Source organism: Ochotona princeps, chromosome 18 (assembly GCF_030435755.1).
Source record: "Ochotona princeps isolate mOchPri1 chromosome 18, mOchPri1.hap1, whole genome shotgun sequence".
Lineage (NCBI taxonomy): Eukaryota > Metazoa > Chordata > Mammalia > Lagomorpha > Ochotonidae > Ochotona > Ochotona princeps.
Window position 1 is genome coordinate 20,366,431 of NC_080849.1, and position 13,467 is coordinate 20,379,897.

Below are 13,467 nucleotides of genomic sequence, written 5' to 3' on the forward strand. Positions count from 1 at the left end.
CCCCGCCGCCCCCGCGTGTCCCCAGCGGCGGCGCCCTCCAGGCCACGTCAGGGTCGCGATGGATCCGCGGGGTCGGAACGCCGGGCGCAGCAAGTGCCTGTGCGGGCGGTGGGGAGGGGCGCCGCGGAGGGGCGGGTGTGAGCCAGAGGCGACCGCAGACATCCGGGCCCTTTCGCCCCGTGCGCCCCCGGAGCCGGCGGCGCGGGCGCCAGGCGCGGGGCGCAGGGCTGACAGCCGCGCGCGGGAGGCGGGGCGCGAGGAGGGCGGGGGCGCGGCGCGGGAGGGCGGAGCTGCCTGCGCGCCCGCCGCCGCCGCTGCTGCCGCTGCTCGGCTCCACAGCGGCCGGCGCAATCCCGGGCACGAGAGTCTGACAGCGGTGCGGCCGGTGCGACACGGGAGCTCGGGGACTGACGGACGGCGGCGGCGAGGCAGGACGCGAGGACCGCGGCCCCGCGCCGAGGACCGGCAGCGCCCGGGGGGTGAGCGGCGGGGTGCGCGGGGGGCGGGCTCCAGCAGAGTCGCGGTCGCCCCGCACCTCGGCTGGCTGAGGCGGGTCGGGAGGTCGCGCTGGGCGCCAGGAGGGCGGCTCCGCGAGGTGGGCGCGCGGCCGTGGCTAAGGAGGGGCGGCAGGGGCAGGAGCAGGGCGTCCGGGGCTGGCCGGGGGCTGCGGTGGCCATTCAGGGGGCTCTGTGCGACAGCCATGCGGCGCGAGGAGGCGGAGAGAGGCGAGAGCCGGAGGAGAGCGAGCCAGCGAGCGGGCGCCACGGCTCCTGGCTGGCACAGAGGCCCCGAGCCGTGTGGCGCGCGGGGCTGCGAGAGGAACTTGTGTGGGCGCTACCGGCCCGGACCCCTGCGGCGCCTTCGGGCGGGGCCGGAGCCAGGGCGGGTCTGTAAGCAGCCACAGGTGGTTTCTGCCTAAAGTTTTACCGTGCGTCTGCTAGGAGGGTGCAGGAGCGTTTATAGTGAGTGACAGTTTCCCGGGACAGTGACGTCCGCACATCGCACATCACAGCCTTGTCTGGAAGGGTAAGAAAGGGGCTGGTGAGGCTGGACTTGGGGACCTCGCGAGGAAGTCAGAGGACTGCGCGGTGGCCTTGGCCCAAAGCGAAGTACAGGCTGGACCCCAAGACCCTTGGGGTTTGTCAAGTTGAGGGAAACTGACGGCTGCACGCAGTTCCTGAGCGCCTCGGGGAAGTTAAGCCGAACCTGGCCAGGCAGCTGTCGCCTGTGCACAACGGCGGCGCGCGCGGCTTCCCAGTGAAACGCACGGCAGTCGAGTGCATCCTCGCGGGTGGCTTGCGCACCACTAACTCCTCAGCCTGTGTGGCTGCTTTGTGAATCTGCCGGCTCCACTGATTTCACCAGGAGGGGCCCGGGAAGGTGGAGCGGTGTCTCCAGGAACCCGGAAGATCCGTGCCAGTACCGCAGTTTGAGCCGTGATGGCGTGGAGGGGAGGGGAGCTGGGCTGGGTGCCTGTTGCCGCCCTGGGATCCCTGGCAAGGTCGGATCTGAGCTCCTGGAGCTTTTGGAGAGAGGAAAGGGCTGGAGAAACGGAAGGCCCCCCTCCCTTGCAAAGAGGAAGATAGGCAGTAGCCAGCTTGAGAATTGCCCCAGAGGTCCGGTGGCTTGGCCCGGTTCCTCCTTGGCTGGCTTTAGTGAATGAATCCAGGGCAGCGAGGTAGAACCACCCGGTAGGTCTGCGCTGGGCTGAAAGCAAGCATTATTCCCGCGCGGTCTGATAGCCTGGTGTTGCTAGTAGGTAGAGACCTACGAGGGAGCTGAAAACACTTGGCCGTTCATCCTCCCAGGGCCTGGCCCCCTGCCCCCCTGAGGTTCAGCAGCAGAAAGCCTACTCTTTAAAGAAGCTCATCTAGACATAGGAGCCAACTTGGGCCTCAGGAAGGAAAGTGTCCTGGCTTGGCTGGGGTGGAGGAAGGGGGTAGGGGATTAGAGATCCAGCGGAGCCAGCAGGAGGGAGGCTGTGAGGTCAGAAACGCCACTCCCATAGCCAGAGCCCAGCGTGGGCTCAGTAGCTGCTACTTTCCGAATCCACGTGTGTGGTTCGTTTCCTGTCCCTTGTCCTTGGTTTTGACCTGTCAGGACTGTTACGGTGGGGAGTCCCAGACTGATACTGTCCCAACATGCCAGCCTCCATCCCTCCTCCGGCTTCTTCCCTTCACATAATGTGGCTTGATTAGCCAAGGCGCGTGTGCAGCTCCTCTCTGCTGAAGCACCCACTTTCCCTGGCTTGCCAGTACTCTGTTTTCCTGGTAATTAGGGTTTACAGAGATTTTTGAAAGGAAGCCCAATTTTGGATCAATTACACTTGGACACAGACGCTGTGCTGTTATAGATAGCAAAGGACAAAGATGAGCAGTTATCCGGGGGTGTTGGAATAAATGTTGGTACCAGTATTTGACACAGCTATTAAACATTAATGAATAGGTTTTCAGTAAATGTTTTTGTGTGTGTGTGTGTTTACTTTGTGTTTTATTGAGCAAACAAAGTGTCTTAATTAAAGAGCTATGAATTGGCCACTTGAGTTTCAGCCACTTGTTTCTCACCAGTGTGGATGAATGAGGAACAATGGGATGATAAACAGGATGACTGTGAAAAGAGTTTTTTTTTTTTTCTCCTCAAACCTCAATATTCTAGGACCCTCTGTGGCTTTCGGTCTGTAATGTCATATCCAGAGTGAGCAGCAACTGATTAAACTGAAGCAAGTGTGGGTGTGGCACGTTATTAGTCAGAAATGACTTGTAAGAATAGTTTGTAAATGTTGTTGCCTTCAAGAACACACACTATCAAGAGTTCAAGGCTAATGCAGTGCAATTCTAACTTCTTTGGAAAGGAGGTAAGAAATCCAGGTCTCTGTAACTGGGCTCAGGGTTCCTTTAGAAGAAGAATCCAAGATCCTGAATCCTCGCGGGCATGCATGGTTTATTTGGATAGTGGCTTGCCCTTTCATTGAAGGCTGATCTCAGCATCTCCAAGAGCTGGAGAGCTCGGCAAGTGCGAGTTGCAGATGGGGAAACCTGTGTGTGTGTGTGTGTGTGTGTGTGTGTGTCGGGGGTGCGTGGTGGAGAGTAGATGAGAAATATAATTCCCACAGCTTCTTGCAGTGCATACTGCCACTGGGCATATGGCGTGGGCTTCCCAGGCTGGACCAGTTTGTTGGAGGCTTGTGAGGCTGGTGTTTAGTAGCTTTCCCAGCTCCCCAGTGGTGTGCATAGAGGAGGGTGGTGGGGGAGAGGGGCTTGCAGTTACATTTCCGGCTGTTTTCAGGTTCTCCTTATTCCCCGCCCCCGCACAGGGTGGGCAGTTGGCCTCCTTCTCCTAAGCAGGCTGTGGGAACTTGGGTGCGGAGGGACCAGCTGGCCAAGGCTAGGGCGGGGGTGTGGGATCTGTGCCTGCAGAGGGTTGAAGGAGTCCAGGCTATTTATAACCCGGCCTCTCTCCTGGGGGTGGGGGTGGGAGAGACTCAAGGGTCTGAGCCATCTGCAGTGTGGCTCCTCCCTGGGTTGGCTGCGTCCCACTGCAAGAAAAACCACCACCGGGCCACCTGCCTGGACCCCTCCAAGTGGACCCCTAACTGCGGGGATAGAGCCCTGGTTCCTGGGGTAGAGCTAGCCTGTTCATTTCTAAGACATCCTGTCTCCCTCCCCCATATTCTCTCAGGGCAGAGGTGAACCTGCTAAGGGGAGGCTGGTTGGCTGTCTGCCCATGATCTTTGGGAGTGTTCGAAAGTGACCCCTTGGACACGGCTCCCTCCAGACTTTCAGTTGAGGGCTTCCATGAGGGGTTGGTTGAGGAGGTTCAAGGTCTATACATCAATGTGTTTCCTTCTTCCTTGGCTCCACCCCAGAACCAGCTGTGGAGGGCCCTGCCCAGCCCATCCACTCCACAAACAAAGACCGTAGTCCAGTAAATGTCAACCTGCCAGGCCAGTGTTACAGCTTTATTCCTGAGACAGAGCCCATTTTCTCCCTGAGTAAGATAGAGAAAGCAGGCGAGGCGTGGAGCTTGTCTCCTCTAGCCTTTGGTGTGAATTAATCTGCCCATCAGAAGCACCTCAGACACTCAGCACAGGGCTTATCACGGAGAGAGGCAGGAAGGAGGGTGGGCCCTTGTGAGCTTGGTGCAGGCCCCGCAGTCTGGGGCTTTGGAGAGCAGGAGCTGTGAGTTGCTGGTCCCCTCCTCAACACCTAGCGGCAGATGGTGCTGCATGGCGGTCAGACTGGCAGCTTCATTGCTGTCAGGTGGGCTCTGTGGCCCCATGAAGTGGGTGTCATCAGAAGGGCAAGGGGGTGACAGTGTAGTGTGCATGAGAACAGATGGGGTCTCTGTAGGCATGGTGAGAACCAGGGAGCCAAGCTGATGATGGCCAGGCCGCCCTGCCCGCGTGTACACTCAGCAGCTGGGGGGACATCTGGCTGCACAGGGGTCAAGGCACTCTCCTGCCTCTCCAGACAGGCAGGTGAATGTCCCCCAGGAAGGCAGGCAGTCTGTCATTCTGGCAGAATCCTTTGTGGATGCTGAGATGTAGCCTCTCCCTGACTGTCTGACCTCCTGCCTACTCCCTATGCCCTAAGCGTTTGTTGTTTGTTTCTTTTTTTCTAAAGATGTATTGGTGTGAAACACAGAGTGAGAGGAGAAAAAAACAGAGACAAAGAGACAGCCTAGATTTCCCATCGGTGGTTCCCTCCCCAAATGGCTACAACAGCCTGGGCTGGGCCAGGTCAAAGCCAGAAGCCAGCAGCTTCATCTGGGGTTCCCGCAAAGTCCTCCTTCTTCTTTTTAAAGATTTTTTAAAATTTATATTGGAAAGGCAGATCAGATTTATGGATTTACAGAGAGAACAAGAGAAAGTTCTTTCATCTGCAAGGACCAAAGCTGAGCTGAACTGAAGCCAGGAGCCAGGAGCTTCTTCTGGGTCTCCTGTGTAGGTGCAGGGTCCCAAGCCTTTGGACCATCCTCCAATGCTTTCCCAGGTCATGAGCAGGGAGCTGGATGGAAAGTGGAGCAGCTGGAATGTGAACCAGCACCCATGTGGGATCCTAATGCTTGCAAGGTGAGGATATATCCACTGAGCCATTGTGCCAGGTCCCAAAAGTCCATCTTCTGCTGCTACTTTCCCAGGTGCATTAAGCAGGGATTGGAAATGGAACATCTGAACTCAAACTAGTGCTCACATGGACTGCAGTTGTTGGAGGTGGCAGCTTAACCTACTGTGCCACAATGCCACTCTATCCTTTGAGTCCTTGAACCCATCAAACTCAGGTGGTACTGACACACTTGCTTTCTCTGTCTTCAAGGCCCTTCCCTCCAGTCTTCCCACAGCTGGCTTCTTCTTGTCTGATAGGTCTCAACTGAAGCCTTGCACGGTGCCGTGTTCATCAAGCACTGACACTATCTGGGACTCAGTTTTGAGTCCTGTGCTGTGTTGGCCCATCATCCTCCTCAAGTGCAAGCTCCGTGAGGTTCTGCTCACTGTTGCATCCTTGACACCCACAAACAATATCTCCGGTGCATAGACGCTGGGGGGTGACCATGTCCAGTAGTGCTGGCATGGATAATGAAGAATTGGCCAAGAGGTAGAAATGAAGCCTGTTTCCCATGTGCTCTACTGTACAGCCACACGGGAAGGTGGCACCAATAGGCCAAGGCCTGGCAAGCTGCAGGCAGTGGACAAGGTGGAAGGGTTCCTTCCCAGGTGATGCTGAGGTGCAGCCCAGACCTGGCTGAGGTCCGCCTGGCCTGTGCTGTGCAGACCTTCTCCGTTTGTTTGCCTCCTCAGTGGACCAGAACTTCAAGCACAGTACCATCCTTGGAGAGGCAGGAATGTCGTGCTTTTCCACCAGTTCTGTTCACTGGCAGCTTCTGCAGAGCAGCTGTGGACAGCTGCCTGCCGGCATGGATGCAGGGAGCTTTCTCCGCAGGGCCCAGGGCTCCCTCCTGTTTCACACCCTCCCGATTTGGAGTCGCTAGAAACCGATGCCAGAGGAAATCAAGAAACCATTAATGTTCTGCTCACTGCTTGTTTTCTGTTTATGCAAACAACAATGCCTCTGAGAGAAAATTTGGGAACTATAGGAGAGAAAGTTTAAACCCGGAGTGGCTGTAGCCTCCATCATTCCAGTGGCTTTCCTTCAGTGTATTTTAGGACCTCTGTGCAGATGATGTCAGTGGGAGTAAACTCTGTCTCCCAATACTTTGGAAACCTTTGCCACCACTCACTTCACGGAGTGGCTCTTCTCCTTTGGTCGGGGGAGGTGGTTAGACTCCCCAGGAGCATGAGTCTCAGGATAGACTGTGTGAAGTTCTGCGTCTCATTGGACATGGCGCCTGTGAGCTTTGCCTTCTCAGTCTGAGCGAGGAGCTGTACAAAGTCTCGCAGAATCCTTTGGTCTGGCCTAGCCAAGGTGACCAACCACTGGTACAACTTGGAATTCAATCCATCTACAGCAGGGCCAGTCTGTAAATTGGTTGTCTTATAGGGTCTGCGAACAAGGCTATTAAGTTTCTGAATGGCCTCTGGCAGAGAAAAAGGCTCCCATCCCTGGAAGGATCAAAATCTTGAGTTCATATAAAGGCAGCCTCTTGCCCTAGCTTCTGCCTACCCCAATACAGTGGGTGTGCCAAGCCTGGTGCTTCTTGCTGCTGACCTCTCCTCAGGGTGCTGGTAAGTGTTAGGGCATCGGAGAAGTGAGTGGTGCCCTTCTGGAACATTCTGTCACTTTACCTATACCACCAATGCTCTTTATTTCCAATGGCTGTGTAGCATGCCTTTGAGTCATGTGCCATGCCTTGTTGAGCTATTATAGTGCAATAGACTTAGTGCCCATGAACTAAATTGTTCTTTCACTACAAATAAGAGAAGCAGGAGGAACCTGGGGGCTCCCATCATGTGGGGTGCAGTCTGTGTGTGAGGAGCCACTGGTGGGGTCTCTTCCACTCCTCAGGTCTCCTTCCCTGACACACTCCCAGGGCTTGGAACAGTGCCTGGTGCACAGTAGGGGCCCAGGAAGTATTTTGCTAAATGTGTAAAATGTGGAGTTCTGCCTGTGGGTGGTAAAGTCCCTGCGGAAGGTCGTCATGGGTGTCAAAACTTGTGTGGAGAGTGTGTTTGACTGAGGGTGGAACACTGGAAGGGGTGGCAGGATCATCACACCCCAGAGGGACAGGGAGGCTGACCATGGACACAGTGCTCTGACTTTGACATTGCGATAGGTTTTGGGGGGAGGTGAGATTTAGTTGGAATCTGGAGGGAAAGGGCTAGAAACACCTACCTCCCTGGAGACAGGTCCTTGAGGGGCCCTGGGCAGCAGGTGGAGTCCCAAGCCTCAGGACTTGGGTGCTACCAAGCCAGGAAAGAGAAGAGGCAGCGACTCTGCAAACAGTGCCTCCACTGGGCCCAGAGCCTCGCAAGGGAGCGTAGGTCGGGGGCTTGTCTGTCCCTGCCTCCAGGCAGGCACCGTTCTGGATCATGCTGCAGATGGAGAAACTGAGGGGTAATGTAAGACATAGGTTTTGGAGTAGATCAGAGGGGCCTGTTCGTCATTCACCTGCCTTCAGCTGGCCACATCCCTTCTGTAAGCATTGGCTCATCTGTGTTAGTGACAAGACCACCGGATGGGGTGGGTGTGAGAACAAGAGAGCACACCTGACACTTGGAAGCGCTTCCCTGACAAAGAACAAGGATGTGGCGACGTGGGAACCCTGGGCAGTTCATGAATTTCTGCTGTAAACCAGAAGGCAGAGGGGAGAGGTACTGCATCGTTGTCTTCTGCTCCCTTTTGCCCGGGGTTCCCCCTGTGTCTCAGGGGTCAACAGCCCAGGCATCAGCAGTGGTCACTCTTGCCAAGCTGCTGCCCGTGTGTGGGTAGAATTCACGTCACCTGAGGTTTGTTAGGGTTCTTGTAGCCTTCCCTCGTGCCTGGGGGCTGCAGAGGCTCACTGCAGTCAGGAGATCCATGGGGGTGTCATGGTGGGACACATTGCTTCCTTGTTATCACAGGGCAAATGTGGCTGCTGCGACAGGAGAGCAACCAGGTCTGTTTACTGAATGGAAAGGCAGTGAGGGTAAGACAGGGAGCAGGTCACTCTCATGCAAATGCAGTGTGGGTACTGTATGTATTCCTTCCTTCTTCTCTTCCTCCCTCCCTGCCCCTCACTTCCCTCCCCTCCTTCTCTGTCTTTTTGATTGATTGATTAATTGATTTGAAAGAATGACTGGGAGTGGGTAGGAGGAAAGAGAGAGAATCATTCATTTGTTGGTTCACTCCCCAACTGGTCTAAGTGTCCGGGACTGTGTGAGGCTGAGGCAGGAGCGCTGGACTCCATCTGGAACTCCATCACATATGGTGGTGGGGGTGGCAGAGGAGGGCAGGGGTCCAAGCACTTGGGCCATCTTCTGCTGCCTTCCCAGGCATGTTATTAGCAGGGAGCTGGATTGGAAGTAGTGCGGCCAGGACTCAAACTGGTGCACTGATACAGGATGGCAGTGGCATTGCAAGCGGTGGCCACAGTGGTGGCCCCAGCAGCCACCTCAGAAACTCAAAAGAAGTGGTAAAGTGGTGAAGTGGCTTTGAGGAGTATGTTTGATTTAATCCAGTGTATTGCAACATCATCGTTTCAACATGAAGCATATTTTGTGGGCTCAGGAGTGCCACAGGGCTAGCAGTTGGAGTGTTGGACAGCTCAGGGGGTATGGGGCTGCTTGGGGGCCCCAGGGAAGGAACGAATGGCAGAAGGTCAACTAAAGGAAAAAGAGCCAAGGGCTGAGCGACTTGACTTGCCTCCTGGCCTAGTGGTGAAATATGGGATATTCCTGAGGGAGCCCTTTTACTGTTACAGGCCACAAGTTCTCCATCTGTTACATGAGACTGGGTTAGTGTCAAAGAGCTGTTCTGTCTTTAGCACTCTCTAGATCTTAAGAGAAAGACATGGAAAGCCGAGACAGCCACTTGCCAAGTTTGGAAAGGGTGGAGGTAGGGTTTGGAGGGAAAGGAAGTTTGGGCAGCGGGGAGCACAGCTGGGTCCCCCAGTTGATGTTCTCTCTGGGCAAATGGTCCACAAACGTCTAAGAACAGACAGTGGCCAGTTATCACCATTAAGCCACCTGCATTTTTTTTTTTAGAAAGTGTGTGTTGGAGAGGGTGCAGGAGTGCTGTTATTTTAAAAAACTGACGTGTAGTCACTGTGATGAAAGTCTGAAACTTCCTCCTGCTCCTGGGCCATCCCAGATGGCTGTGCACAGCAGCTACAGAGCTGGGGAGCAGCCCTCCTGGAAATAGTAGAAGGAAAAAGGAAACTTTTCAGCTCCGTCATCAGTGGGCAGTTGGCCTATGCGGGGAGGAAAGGCAGCAGGTGTGCCAGGGCAGGGTGTGGTGCTGGCCTGACTGTGCTCCTGCCAGGAGAGGGTTACGGCCCATGTCCCCACAGCACAGACCTCTCCAGGCAGAGGAAGCTGGCAAGGAGCGGCTCTTCTTTCTCTGCTACGTTGTCGCCAAACAACTAGCTCATGATGATCCCTAGTTCTCGCATGCCAGAGGCTCCTATGTGCTCTCAGAGCCGCTTCAAATGCTGCTCATTTGAGAATGCCAAGGGCTCACGGCAGGGATGGGTGTGGGTGTGGGGGGCTGTGATCCGCAGGATCTTGCTCTGGACAGTTGTGGGAGAGGTGGGACCCCAGTTTCTGCCCCTCTGCCCACCCCTCCTGCCACGCAGGTCCTTGTGCTGCCTGGCATTGGTCTCTTCCACAGTTTGCACAGGCTGCCCTAAGCCATTTCGAAATGTGCCTTTCTCTCTGCTGTTTTCCTAAACTCAATTTTATAAATTACCTTCCCACATATTGTTTACTCTGAATTTTTAACTTAGTTGTATTTCAAGCAGGCCAGTACTCAGGTAGTTTAGAATTCAAAAGGCAATGAAGGGTGTGTGAAAGCGAAGCATCTTTTTCTCTGGCTGTCGGTTCCTTACCCCAATGCCATTGCTGTGAATGGTTTCTTGGGTTTTTAGGGAAATCCAAGAGCACAGGTACAAGTGCAGTGTGTGTGTGTGTGTATACATGTTCACCTGCATACTGGTGTGCATATTTAAATTTTCTTTACCAAATACAATGATATCACACTGTATTAAACTTTCCATTTCTTACTTCAAGGATCATGGTAATAAAGGGGGCATTCAAATATTCCCTGGGAAATGCACATCATCTTTAAATTCCATTTCCCCCATAGACTTCCCGGTGTTCCCTCACTGATGAGTGGCGTTCAGCTCGGCTGACTTGACCACCACTTATACACGGATGCCTTGATGGCTTTCAGTCTTTTGTGGACAGAATATCTAGTGATTTTTCTGTAATGAAAGCAGTCCTTTGATTTTGTTTTTCTGAATACAGGCAAATTCATAGTACTGCAAGAATAAGCCTGCTGAGTTATTCTCAAGATACTTAAAAAATACTTCCAAATACAAGCAATTTTTTGGCTGAACTTCTTGGAAAGCAGATTATAAGTTGACTTTGGTCTGCCCAGCCAGTATCTTTGAGCTCCTACTACGTGTTAGATGCTGAGCTCCTACTTTGTGTTACATGCTGGGCCAGGCAAGGGGTAGGGATGGGGTAGGAAAGAAGCTAAGGTCTGGTGGAAAATACTGACATCCTGGGGGAGGGGCAAGGCTCTGCGATGAGAATGACTTAGTGAGACAACAGGTGCAGCTTCACGCTGGAGAAGGAGGTCAAAACTTCACTGGGCACAGCCCCGGTGAAGGGAAAAGCAAGTCCCCAGAGGTGGTGCTGGGGGGCCCCTGACTTGAGGAGGGGCTCATGGGATGGTAGTGAGCAGCAAGGTCTCCTAACCACAACTCCCACGTCATGTCTTTCCCCATGCCCTCCCCAGCTGTTTCTCGTGGTCACTGCCCATGTTTGGGGTCGCTTAAAGTTCAGCCAGGAGGACTCTGTGTATCCTAGTTCCTTCTGACCTCAAGGGGGCCTTGGCGTCTCTCATTTTTTTTAAAGATTTTATTTTTATTGCAAAGTCAGATATACAGAGAGGAGGAGAGACAGAGAGGCAGATCTTTCATCTGATGATTCACTCCCCAAGTGGCTGCAATGGTCAGAACTGAGCCAATCCGAAGCCAGGAGCCCAAAGCTGTTTCTGGGTCTCCACGCAGGTGCAGGGTCCCAAGGTTTTTTTTTTTTTTTTAAAGATTTTTTATTATTATTGGAAAGCTGGACACACAGAGAGGAGGAGAGACAGAGAGGAAGACCTTCCATCCGATGCTTTACTCCCCAAGTGAGCCGCAACGGGCCAGTGCGCGCCAATTCGATGCCAGGAACCAGGAACCTCTTCCAGGTATCCCACGCGGGTGCAGGGTCCCAAGGCATTGGGCCGTCCTCGACTGCTCTCCCAGGCCACAAGCAGGGAGCTGGATGGGAAGTGGAGCTGCCGGGACCAGAACTGGCGCCCATATGGGATTCCAGGGCGTTCAAGGCGAGGACTTTAGCCGCTAGGCCACGCCGCCGGGCCCAGGGTCCCAAGGTTTTGGGCTGTCCTTGACTGCTTTCCCAGGCCACAAGCAGGGAGCTGGATGGGAAGCAGGGCTGCTGGGATTAGAACTGGTGTCCATATGGGATCCTGGCACGTTCCAGGCGAGGACTTTAGCCACTAGGCCACCACGCTGGGCCCTGGAGTCTCATTTTATCCCAGGCAGTCAGGACCCAGTTTAATCTGTAAAGCAAAGCTATCCTGACTGTTCTATTTCCAATTTGACTCTCTGCTAAGTACTTGGGAAAAACAAGCAGAAGATGACCCAAGTAGGTGTAAGGACCTTTGTTGTAGCAATGTGGGAGACCTGGATTAAGCTTCTGAACCCTGGCATTTGTCTCAGCCATGGCCATTGGCCCATCTGGAGAGTAAACCAGTGTGACTGTGTGTGTGTGTGTGTGTGTGTATAACTCTTTCAAATGCAACTACTGTTGCAAAGAAATCCCGTGTAAATAAATTCAGGTGTTAGGACTTCCCATGGTGTGTATTTAGTACCACATGTGGACAGGTTTTTTTTTGCTTTTTGAGATTTATTTATTTATGTATTTATTTGAAAGCCAGATAGAGAGAAGGCGATACAAAGAGAAAGATCTTGCATTCACTGATTCATTCCCCATGTGGCCGCAAAGGCCAGAGCTGAGCCTATCTGAAGCCAGAGCCAGGAGCTTCTTCAGGATCTCCTGTGTAGGTGCAGGGTCCCAAGACTTTGGGCCATGCTCTGCAGCTTTCCCAGCCCACAAGCAGGAAGCTGGATGGAAAGTGGATCAGCCTGGACATGAAGCACTGCCCACATGGGATCCTGATGCATGCAAGGTGAGGAGTTTGGCCATTAGAGTGCCACACCAGGCCCAGGTGGACAGTTCTTAATCTCCATTGTACATGAGTCCTGTGTCTGGCTGACCACAGTTGTGTATGGCTCAGAGTGGTGGATAAGGATCCCATTTGTTTACTCTGTGCAGTGTGGGCCAAGCAATGCCTGTTGTTGGAGGTGGTGAGTGGATGGGAGTAGAGGAAAGGAGCTGAGGGCTGATAAATCTTGTGTCACCATGTGGCCATGAGTTCAAGGACCCTGTGCCAAGGTCCCTAATTGCATAAACTTTCCTTTGTGGATTGATATCCCAGTTTGTAATCTCAAGGTTTCCCTGGCCTAGGACTAACTCTGGAACAAATACAGCCACTTCCCCAGAGCTGGACCTTCTGGACCTTTAGGGAAGCAGCCCCAGGGCAGGAGTCAGCAGATGGAAGGTCTGAATCTGTGCCTGAGGAGCTCTGGCTTCCCCTCGTGCATCTTGTCTTGTGTCTTGCAGGATGTGTGTTGAGCACTCCCAAAGGCCAGGGTTTAGCTCCGGTGTGAGGTCTGCTCGTGCTGGTCCTATGACCCTTTTCCTGCTTCGCACACCTGCTCATTTCCAAGACCTCAGCCATCATGCTCACAAGCTGGGTGGAGCAGGGGAGGAAGTGGAGGCTGACATCCTAGGTCCTGTCCCCGGCAGCAGTGAGCAGCTGACGATGCACTTGCCTCTGCCCACTTTAGAGAATCCCTGAATGTTTTTCCAAAAGGCTCTGCAAGTGGGGTAGGGATTATGAGAAAGGTTTTAAAAATGATTTATTTGATACCAAGAATTTCTCTTCCTGCAGAAGATACTAGGAAGCTCTCCTGGATTCTACCTGCTTCACTTCACCAGGGACCCCTGATCCTTCAGGTTCTGCTCTCTCTGAGCCAGCTGTGTGGCAGGAGGCATCTATTTGCAGAAGTCATTAGCAGCCATTGTTTAACTGCAGGCTTTTCATTTCCTTCCTCACCATTTCCAAGACCCTGCATTTGCACAGACCTGACTCAGCAACATTCTATTTTGGGAACATTTTACCTGTTCTGGGATTCTGGACTGCAGCTCCCTAATTTGCTCTTTGCTCACCAATTGCT

The 13,467-nt window shown here is 53.8% G+C and overlaps 1 protein-coding gene across 1 annotated transcript in view; it reads left to right on the forward strand.

Annotated features, from left to right (window-relative positions):
- The first annotated feature begins 337 nt into the window (after nt 1–337).
- Nucleotides 338–13,467, forward strand: part of ZBTB7C (zinc finger and BTB domain containing 7C) — a 279,974-nt gene continuing 266,844 nt past the window's right edge. Inside the window, exon 1 of the mRNA XM_058677027.1 lies at nt 338–479. The gene's annotated coding sequence lies outside the window, so the exon portion shown is untranslated. The remainder of the gene's footprint in view (nt 480–13,467) is intronic.